Genomic DNA, 12,355 nt, shown 5'->3' with positions numbered 1-12,355 from the left:
CCTCACTTCTGCCTTCCTTCTCTGTTTCCAATATGTCTTTCTTTCTTCTCTTTTTTTCTACTACACACGCCACACATACCGAGCATTCGTCATTTATCGTTCTTTTGTTTCGTTGATCAACCTTGTCTTGTTTTCTCTTCCCTTCATATCAGTAATAACAAACTCCTGTCATGTAACCGTTTGAGTAGATTCCTAAATAAATAACCTGAACGATAACACTGAATAAAACTGCGGTCATAATGTCCACCAATTTCCAGGCAAGAAGCTTTTGTGAATACATCTCTATTGATCTCTTTCCTCAAGGTATCATCGAGGTAAATAAGGCTGGCCCATAGTGACATGAAAATTTTCTCCCGCTATAATCATTGGGTGAAGTCTAACTTAGTAATCTGAAGAAGTGTTACATGTATCGGCCTGTATGTATATATCAAGTTCATTTCATAACTCAATCTTTGAAATCATAAAAGGACTAACCAATTTCTTCTAACTTGCAACTTTTTCTGGAATGCTTATCTCTTTAATTCTCCTTGGTATATAAAAATTATTTCTACCCTAAGCACATCATTTTCCCTTCTCCTGTTTCTTATTCTATCCTGACCTAATCATCGTTCCTTTCAACTTAATACATACTTTCTACATTATCCCGCATTTGACTACTAACTTCGTCTCCAATCACTCGTTGTTGGGCCCTTTCTTTCTTCTTGCCATAATCCTACCTAATGTCTTTACAGTTTCCCTTAGATTTTTGGGAAAATTTCGGTAGAGTTGCCTTTGTAAACATAATAATCCCAAACCTGCACACATCTCATAAAACACATCTCATGCCTTAGGAGGCCACATATAGAAATGCATATGATATACAACTTAGCCGGACAGGGCAAATTACTATAAAAGAATGTAAAATTATAAGTCTTGTCTCATAACTTGTACCTAAACGCCCTTTCTAGAATTCCATTTGTTTTTCTTCTAAGCATTATGTCAATCAACTCCCTTCACAGAGGTTTACTTACTCATAAATCATACTTCTAGCTATCGCTGGGTCACCAACAGGTATAGACACCTCAAAATGTTTGATTGGCTCAGGTTTCACCATAATACGGTCGGCAACATCAGGAGTAATATATAACGAAGTAAACCCAAATCAATCAATGCATGTATGTCATAAGAGGACGCTGATAATATACCTGTGACAACATCAGGGAAGACTCAAGATCCTATGGTCCCGCTAGTGCATAAAGGAGGTACTGAGGACCACTCGAACCGGATGCTCCTCCTCTACCTCTGCCACAGCTTGCTAGTGTCTGCAAGCTTTGCCTCGAAGGGGGTACCGATAATGAAGAGCCAACTACTAATCTAATAGGCTGAACCTTATCTCTATCACGTAGCGATGGACAGTCGCGCTTGAAATGGCCTGGCCGAGCGCAGGCATAACAAACATCTGAACCCAAGTGACACGATCCAGAATGTGGCTTACCGCACTAAGTACATCGTGGTACAGATAATTCCATCTAGCCCGAATCACCCCTGGTCTGGGAGTTGGAAGCTCTAGAACTCTGAACTGGCCCAAAATAAGCGGATCTGTCAACCCTAGGTCCAGGAAACTGTAGAGGTGCACTAGCTGTTGAACGAGCTGAGTGCCTAGAGAATTACTACCTCGGGGCACCTCTGAACTCATGGTCAAACCTTGAAGACCTGACCCTCTTCCTCCAATCCCTATCACCATGGCCCGCAGCCTACCGTTGAGCTTGAGCAGCTACTAACTGGGTCAGCAAAAGGATGGCTTGTCTCATCTCCTAGCCTGAGGCATCTGGTGGAGGAACTGGGGGTGCTGGAGCTGAAGTTGAGGCTCTTCTTTGCTCCTCTGGAGTGGGAGAAGTATGAGAGAACTGAAAAAGGACAGTACTTTGGGACTCGCCCTTCTCCATACCTATAGGCAGCTCCCGTTCAGTCTTTCTTTCGGCCACTGTCTTGCCCTTCTGGCTGCTGTAGCTTTTCCTTTCATAAGCTTTGCTGAAAACATAACGCACGGTTAAGGAAAAGGGAATTATTATATCATGGCTTTATCGCACGATCTATGATAAGAAGGAAGGTCAATCATTCCTAAATGCCCTGCAGCCTCCTGTTTATAAATATTGCGCTCTTCACACCCATAAACAAGACTCTACCGGACACAGCTCGTAGACACACCCTGGGATGAACTACTCTGATACCACTTTTGTCACGACCCAGCTAGAGGGATATGGCGTACCTGTCATATCCCTCTAGCTGGGTCATGACAGATGAAAAGAGAATGATTGCTGCTCACCATGGTCAATTGTACCAACAAAGAATGGTGCGACCTTTCAACAAGCATGTGAGAGCCAGGGTGTTTCAAATTGGGCAATTGGTGCTCAAACGAATATTCCCAAACCAAGTGGAATACAAAGGAAAGTTTGCTCCAAACTGGCAAAGGCCTTATATGGTGCGAAAAGTACTATCAGGAGGAGCCGTGGTACTTGCTGAGATGGATGGTCAAGAGTGGCCAAGATCAATAAATTCAGATGCCATCAAGAGATACTATGTGTGAAGAAGAAGATGACTACGAAGATTCAGAGTTTTTATAGTTTATGTTACTTTAATTGCATTTCCTTTGATAGTAGTTTTGTATTTTTTTTTAGAAATAACCAAATCCAAATTATGTACGAACTACGCAAGGACCTGATTCCCTGTACTTATAAGGGTATACATAGGCGCTTTTCCAAGCTCGGTCGCTTTAACCTGAAAATCCAAAATTATGTATTTTGAACTGCATTATGACCTGATTCCCATTTGGGATATGTAGGCGCTCTTCTGAGTGCGGTCTCACCAGAAAATTCCAATATATTTTACCCTGAGCTACGTTTCGACCTGATTCCTGAAACGGAATATGTAGGCGCTCTCCCGATCTCGGTCATTCCAAACAAAATTCCCAATAAACCTTAGGAAACCTCATAAATGCTTTAGCAAGAGAGAGACAAAGGTAACCTCACAAGGAACCGAGAAGACCTAAAAAATTCTTGAAATGCATCAGTTCAAAGGAATGAACTGATTAAAACTTCTACACTGGGGCAGAATTTTTGAGAAGAATCTCAAAAATTCCTTAAGCACAGTAAAATTCAGAATCGATAAGTACACACTTACACTGGGGCCGAATTTTTGAGAGGGTCTCAAAAATTCCTTTGATGTAGCGAAATTCGAGTTGGTACAAAGATGTAAACAAATTGGGGGAAAATGTTCAAAGGAGATTAGAAAATTTTACAAGTCGAGATCAAGAAGAAGAAGATGAAGAGATGGAAGACCTTGTTTGAGTAATTAATGTCATGACATTAAGAGGCTGTGTATAAATATGTTGTTTTCAAAAATACCAAATATATATGTTTTCCAAAACCATCGCCCAAAAGAAAAAGAAAAAAACAAACAAACATTAATGTTTTTACACTAACTTGTTTGCTAAGATGTTTAAAAGAGGACAACAACAAGCCAAGTGAAGAAGACGCTTCAAGGAACAGCGTCACAGAATAATATACGAAAGGGTAATGAAGTCCTCCCTAAGTAAAGTTGGCTTTACGCTGATAAGTTTGTTCATTTTGCAGAGCACAAATATTTCTACAAAAGAAAATTTCAAGACTACTGAAAGATATAATCACGGTAACGAAAGCCTGGTCTCCACTAAATAGTATTGTGTCAAGGTATTAAGACCCGGGCCTAGACGTCGCATGGCTTGCCTTGATATATTGACTGATTAGACTTCTTATAAATCTACAATTTAAACACGACACGTTGATATCGGTATTGTAATGTTGTATTCACAATCGAGTCTAGTCCTTTCAAAAGATGTGACCCTTGTCGACGGGCGGGTATTCTTCCCCGGAGTCGAAAAAGGAAGGTGTCAGTCTTGCTGCCGAGGTAAGATTCAATCCGCAAGATGACGATATGGATTAAACGACTACGTGTCGAAGGGGCTGAGTCGTCATCCATATATATAGACAAAAAATAGGTAGCATATTTCCGAGGTTGATGTCCACAATCGTTGAAATACGAATGTCATTCCTACATCAAGATTTGCGGTTGCTACGTCATTTTATTTCAAGTTAACGTAATCCTAGTTCAGGGATAGTGGTAGTCATGAGAAAAGGCTCCGCACTTTAGTATGCAGTAGTTAACTTGGATATTCTGACTAAATGTTGTAATTCTGGACACAGAGGTTAGTAGTCATCATGAAATGAATATGAAACTGCACTCTGATGTGCAGTCTACATTTGGGTATTTTTTTACTATAAGTGAGGTAGTCCCGAACTGGTATACCACAGACTTCGTATGAGGATAACGATGCAGTCGACACCAGTTTCGCGACAGTCACCGCTGTACGTTAAAATGATGTAAGTCCAAATGTTCAGGGGTGGCGGATATCATAAGAAACAAAAGTGACCCCGCACTTGAAAACATGGTTTTCATTATCGCATCTTGCTTATAAAAATAACAACTGGACTGGGGTGTGTAGGTTTCGCGAAAGTGCCTTATAGCCCGACCCAGATCCCAACGGAAGTTATCATTGAACAATGGAAACATCTAAAAATGACGAAAAAGAGCCAGTCAAAGTATCGTGATTACTATCCAGAGTAGATCATTTTTTCAAAAAATGCACGAAAAACACACACTTACAGGAGAAAAGAAAGAAGACGGACAAGCATTTGCGAAAAGATGGACATAATATCGGAGGATGACTTCAATGTCAACAAAATGGCAAAATGGCACTCAGGTATGACTACATTAAAATAAAAAATTTCAAAAAAGGCTAACACGCAGGACTCAACATTTGGAAATGGGTTAGAAGCTACTGAAGATGGAAGCAAAAGGCGGATTCAAAACATGCAGAGCATACGTGGAACTTTTTCTTGGGCAACCTGTCAAAAACCGAGTACAAGAGTCAAGTTTTCTACACCAGGGATTGGAGATCACTTCAAGCATTAACACTAATAAATCCTTTCTAAAAACCACCACCTGTTCGGATTTTCAACCGGAAATAGCCAAAAGGATTCTCACATAAAGGGATATTCCTTTTCAGGCTATCGAGTCAAACTACAATTGGCCTGATTCCCAAAGCCAGGGATATGTAGGCTACTCAAGTTTTGAGGATCGGCCATATTCCTATAATTATCTCGAGACACCTCGAGATAGTTTGACGAAAACTCATTATTTTCATAGTCCTCCTAGAGTTAGAACTACAAACGGCCTGAATTCTCATGTAGCCTGAGATATGTAGGAAGCCCAGAAACCAGGGTCCGACCATACTGTCAAAATTTTGCGCGAAAAGAGCTGTAATTTCTATTATTCGATAAAAATTAGGTTTGTCAAATTCATAGCTCAAGGATGGCCTTGCCATCCTCGAACTCCGAAGGCGCAATTGTTGACACCTAATTTTTATCTCATAAGACGTGTATTTTAATTTTTCAAAATTTTCGAGTCAGATGGAGCAAGGATGCACCCTCAAAAACTTAAAATTTCAAAATCCCGAGAAAATTGCAAAAAATTGACATTTAATTATTATTCTGTAAAAAATTTACAATTGCAAGAAAATTATGAGTTATTTACTTTCATAAATATAATTCAAAAGGAAAAGGAATATGTGTCCCGCTCTGTCTAAATTCGAAAAAATTGTAATTAAGACGTATAAATTAACACTCATTTTTATCGCATTTTTTTTCATTTGTTAAATATTGCTCAGGTGTATATCAATATTGGGCTCATTTTGAAGCTCGTATTTTAAAGGGTGTTTTAAGCTAATTAACTTAAACTATGTGTTATATTTTATAAAGGGAGGGGGTAAATAATAGACTTACCCTCCCCCCCCCCCCCCCCCAAATATTTAGCTCTCATCTTTTTTATGCGTCATTTTTGTTTGCCTTAAACGATCCCTTTCTCTCTCTTTGAGAGAACCCGATGGCGGCGCTACGGTTTCCACCACTAGCCACCATCCCTCTACCATTTTTGGCGATTGTTGGGTATTTCCCCACCATCTCTTGTGGTGTGGGATGCCCTAGGCGGAGCCTTGAGCTCTTAGCCATCTGGTGCCACCACACCACATGTGAGAGATGGTGTTGTGGTGATTTGCTCGACACCTGGCCATAAATTCATCCTTTGTATTGGTTTGCACGACGTGTAAGGTTTCGATTGATTTACAACGGTCCTTTTTGAATTAATTTTCGGGTACAATTTGTTTGTTTATGCAATTAGGCGCACGATTTGTGATTTTTGTTATTTTTGTGCACTGATTTGGGTTTGTTTTTGTCCCTTTGGTGTACTATCACGCGTTATTTTGCAATTGGTATCATTTGGATAAAATTCCTTTTGTCTTTACTTGATTTTGAAATAATCGGATAGGGTTTGTTGAAATTGGGGGAAATTTGAATTTTATTTTGGTCATTTTTGTCCCTGGGGTGGAGATTTTCATTTCTATAAATGGATGATGTTTGTGACATTTGAGGGGTCCGAAATTTTTTCTAAAAATAGAAGGGTTTGGATAATTACACAGATTTTCCAAATTTTGCTACTATATACTATGTAGCATACAAATCTTATCATTAATATACTATTATTATTACTTCGAAAAAATATAATACCATACCACAAAATCAATAACCCATGGTTGTTTTGAGGATTTGAGTGTTGGTGTTGATTTGTTGACCTAATCCCACATTTTGATCTTTAGGTTGCCCCCTAAAAAAGTAATATCTCTATTCTATCATATTTATATCCTATTCTAGTTTACTTACATGTATTAGTATGTGTTTATGATTGTTTGACGTTGTTTTGATTACTGTTTTCATAGATATTAAAGTTGATTATGATGTGATGGTGTTGATATTATGGAGATTCAGGGGATTCTGTGTTGATTAGATGATGTTGCTACTTAAAATGATTAAAGAATATAGGGAATGGTTTGTCTTATGTCGCATTATCCTATTCCATAGGTTACAACTTGGTTATGAGTTGTTGAGTAAGTTGTCTATGTTATAATATTGTTATTTTGGTAGTTTCTAGAGTTGACTAAAAGATATTGATGTTTAAATAGTCAAAAGTTGTGAAGAATGGTCTGTTTTAGGTTGTAGCTCACTGTTACATTGGAATTTCTGAGATAAAGGCTGGATTTGTGAATCTCTATTAAGATTTGTATTTTTTATTAAAAATTGTTGAAGCATGTTTCTCTCTAGTTCTAGTCATGCTATTATTGTTTCATTAAAATTTAAGGATTTCTGGTTAGGTGTAGATCCTTTTAAGGTCTTGAAGCTGAATGCCTTAGTTGTTTGGACTCTGGTATTAAGAATATGAGTCAAGGTTTGTTTGACATAATTCAGAGTTTATGAAAATATGTTTCCAAAGTTTTCAAGGTTTTTTTGTATTTATCTCAGAAAAAAGGGTTCTAAATGTGTATGTTTCCATTTCTTGTCTAAAACTGTTCTAAGGTTAAATGAGATGGTTTTCTTTCCATTTATTTCTAGTGATTAAAATCTAGTCATGAATGGCTTAAAGTATGCTGAAATATGTCTTGTTTGATTCTGTGAAGTCTACCTACCTTGACTTAGAAGATGTCTAAGGTTAATATTTACTTGCCTTGTTTATAATAAACATGTTATCACATCTTTAAGACTGCTATATTTTAAAACCTGCCACCTGCCAAGTAGTATTGCAAAAAAAATGATTTCTTTTTTTTTTAAAACTCTTTTGGATCTGGCTTATTGAACGTCTTTCTTAAAAGGATTTGGTGTCTAGATTTTGAGTGTTGCTATGGAAATAATGAACTTTGCTGATTCTAAAGAACCTTTAAAAGGGAATCTAGATTCCCTGTGTCATGACCCAAACCGATGAGCCGCGACGAGTGCCTGATCACTAGTGACCAAACAACCCTATACTCATTCATATCTGGATAATAATACATATTAAGGGCCCACGAGCAACTCAATCTGGATTAAACTAACTCATGAAAGGATAAAATCAAGAACTGAGCACATGTATATATATATATATATATATATATATATATATATATATATATATACTGAAGGCAACAATGCAAGCCGACTAGGCTGTCACGTGAACTGTACACAAAAGAATAGGAGCCGACAGGGCTACATCACAAGTCATCTACACATAATTGTCTACAAACCTCTACTGGAATAAAAGCTGTAGAAATGACAGGACAGGGCCCCATCATACCCATATGTATATCTATATCTCAAAAGTAGAATACCAAAATGAACTATTGCTCCAGACCAAGTGGAGTACACTAATCACCGCTGGATGGGAGTCCTACCGAGTTGGATGTCACGACCCAACTAGAGGGCCATGACGAGCATCAAGAGCTAACACACCGAGCACCTCTAAACATAAATCTCATAAACATTTCTGGGTGGACCATAAAGATAGCTCACGGATATCATAATCTGTAAGGACATGTATCACAACATAACGGCACATCTCTGTATAATCTTCAACAATTATGTCCATAATCACCAGCCGTCAAGGCCACTAAAATGTTACATAACGATATGAACCGGTAGGGTTATGAAACATCTAACTGTACATATGTCTAACTGTACATACATGTCTACGTGGCTCTACATAGAATACAAGTGACCATGAAGACCGATATCAATAGACTGCAGCTCCGAAGTAAGTGGAGCGCTCCTGAGATTCCGCTGATGAAACTCCAATGGGTCAGATCCGTCTACCTGTCTACCTGCGGGCATGAACGCAGCGTCCACAAGAAGGGACGTCAGTACGAATAGTGTACTGAGTATGTAAGGCATTAATAACAACATAATAAGAAATATAGAACATAACAGGAGATAAAGATAACCTGTACATTTGATTGCCTCATAAGGCGAAAACCATGCATGCTAAGCTTTCAAAAGAAAACATTTCTCATACACATATATAATATAATAGTGCTGTGAAACGTGCAGCCCGATCCATAAATATATTATATTGTTGCGGAACGTGCAGCCCGATCCATTTACCCATATATCCCGCATCCGGGACGATATCATAGTATACCAACTGATCAGGTGGTTATACGTATATAACGCCTCACCTTTCCCCATATCCCCTATATATATATATTCGATTTTCATTATTATTTCTAATATTAATGAAATTATAGTAATATTTTGTTGTAGTGTTATTTGATCCGATTTAGCGTTAGGTATATAATCTTTATAGTCTGCTGGCAAAGGTATAGACTTTTCTATTAATTTTGTGGCTTCTTCTTGAGCTAAGGTTGGTCTACTCATGAAAGAGTAATTTCTTTTAGTTCTTCTACTGTCTTTTTTAATTCTTTAATATCACTAGTTAAAACTTCTATCTGTTGTGTTATTTTAGAGACTATTTGGATTGTCTTTAGTTCTATCTCTTTTGTTTTTTCTGTAATAACTTTAACTAACTTTCCTATTTCCGTCTTTGTAGGTAATTTTTCTAGATTAAATATGTTAACTAGAGTCTGGACTTTCTTTTGAATAATATATATATATATATATATATATATATATATATATATATATATATATATATATATATATATATATATATATATATATATATATGTGGAGGAAATAGTTATGATGAGACAAAAGGCTGAAAGATTCGTTGAACAAAAGCAACGGCTAGAAGACATTTGCAGAAAAAGAAAGCTTTATTAAAAGCAATTTTAATAAAGCAGCCACAGTAAATGGACAGATCAGCTAACAGACAAGTAAATAAAGTTTTCTTTTCCTTTTATATGTTCGAATGTTAAATTATAAATTGAAATAGTATCCATAAAGTTTAACCATCTTCGTCTACTGATACTTTTATCATTAAATTTTTTATAGAATTTGACTATAGCTTCACAGTCTGTTCTTACCAATATTTCTGGTTTATTTAGTATATATAGTCTAAAACTATTTAAGCCATATATTACAGCTAAAATTTCGGCGTCTATACTACTCATATTTCCTTTTTCGGGGTACTTACCACTTTGATAAGCACATATCATTTCTTCACTTTTATTGCTATATTTATTTGGTTTTGCCTTTAATACGGCTCCCCATCCTTCGAAGCTTCCCCAACCACCTCTCTCTAGAAAACTTCCATATTCCCCTTCTCTTTCATCAAATGCTCCAATCCGTTGCCCAGTCAAAAACCTGTGTAATATAAACTCCTATTGTAAATTAGTATTAAGTTTTTAATAACTACCCCCTAGTGTGAAGTAGTTTTTTGGGGTTCCCCAAAAGGGAAACCTCTCTCCTTCTTCAAACCATGTAAGTTTATTTACTATGTTTTCTGTACTAATCTCCCTATTATGTAAAATATTTTGGGATTATTATGTTTAAGTAATTACTTCCTTATCATCATGAATTTGTTATTCTTAGTATATGGTTATTCTCTTAACTTCTTAATAACCTCGATGGATTAACCTGTAAATTCCTAGGTTTTAAAGAGGCTGTTTTAATGTCCAAATGATAAAGGACGATGTTGGCCATGGTTACCGGGGTGTGGTTAAAGAAGACTGTTATTAAGAACAAAGGTTAATAGAAAGAAATGAACAGTATAACAAGATTCGTGACTGGACAAAGTCCAGATTAAGATAAAAAAAATAAAAAAAAATAAAAAATTATTGTTCTTTTAAAAAAAACGAAAATTTTGGGAGATAGATAGAAAATTAATTATAACTACATGATAAGAAGAAATATACGAGTGAGGAAGTACCGAGTAGGATTGTTAAAAAATTTATTTGAAAACAACATTAATTTCCTGCTTTGTCCTTTGTCCTTTTCTTATTGAAAGAACTTATTGAAAAATTTACTACCCCCCCCCCCCCCCCCTCCTTTAATATTGGTATCAGAGCGAGAAGATTTTTGGACCTATACCTGTTTAAAGACAAGATAATATGAGACAACTATCGTATGATATATTTCACCCAAAGAACACTTGCAAATCTTAGACAAACAAGAAAGTTTTTAACTGAATACAGTAGATACATAGACATAGTCCATCGCCGAGACTTACATAATAATATAACAATACTAAGTTTAAGAAATAATCTTAATTGGGAATTATTTTTAATCAACGACGAGATAGTTAGAGCTGAAGATCGTATTAGACATCTAGAACAAAAAGTAAACTTTATACCTTTAGGTTAATAGATGCAAGATAATTATTTAAAAGTCAAGCAAGAGTTAAATAACCTATACCCAGAATATATTAAATTAAGTAGTACCAAAGAAAACCAGTTAAGACTACAAGAATTAATAGATATAATATCAGGATTAGAATATAAGTTACTAAGATATATAAAATCTAGAAAGATCTCAAAGAACCAAAAGCGATTTAGACCATATTAATTGTATGAGAACACTACCCTTTGTTAGACAGATAACTATCAATCATTGGTATTTATATAGAGATATAGAGAAAAGACGAGAATATAGACAAGTAGAAAAAACCTTAAGTGCATATTTAGAAATAATAAATTCAGAAACATTATCATCACTAATAAATAATAGACTCTTACAAAGTCAGATTAACGAAGAGACAATCTCTGATATAACGCGGGATTACAAGGTATAAGAGAAGATATAGAAAGACTTACAACTAGTATAGAGTACCAGAAGAAAGTTTGTAAAATAAAGATCCCGTTAGGGTAATAAATAAAGCTATAAAAATAGATACATTAAAAAATCTAGAATACTTAGACTTAAGAATATACCCAGAAAAGAAATATAGAGCATTAAAAGATCATAGTATTATAAAGTGTAATTTCAGTAACGGAGACCATATATTACATAGTGAAGACAAACAGTTGAACACATTAGTAGATTTAGTCATAAATTTTAGTGAAAAAATACAAGAAATTAATAAAGACATTACTAGAATATTAGAGGTGGTAGAAGCATCCCAGACTAAGCAAAAGAAAACTTTCGAAAAAGTAGAACAAAATCTCGATTACTTAAAAACACAAGAATTAGAATTAGAAAAGAAAGTCCAGACTCTAGTTAACAAATTTAATCTAGAAAAATTACCTACAAAGACGGAAATAGGAAAGTTAGTTAAAGTTATTACAGAAAAACCAAAAGAGATAGAACTAAAGACAACCCAAATAGTCTCTAAAATAACACAGCAGATATAAGTTTTAAGTAGTGATATTAAAGAATTAAAAAAGACAGTAGAAGAACTAAAAGAAATCACTCTTTCATGAGTAGACCAACCTTAGCTCAAGAAGAAGCCACAAAATTAATAGAAAAGTCTATACCTTTGCCAGTAGACTATAAAGATTATATATCTAACGCTAAATCGGATCAAA

Source organism: Lycium barbarum, chromosome 3, assembly GCF_019175385.1.
Source record: "Lycium barbarum isolate Lr01 chromosome 3, ASM1917538v2, whole genome shotgun sequence".
In the NCBI taxonomy this organism is placed as follows: Eukaryota; Viridiplantae; Streptophyta; class Magnoliopsida; order Solanales; family Solanaceae; genus Lycium; species Lycium barbarum.
Note: the sequence above shows the minus strand (reverse complement) of the source record.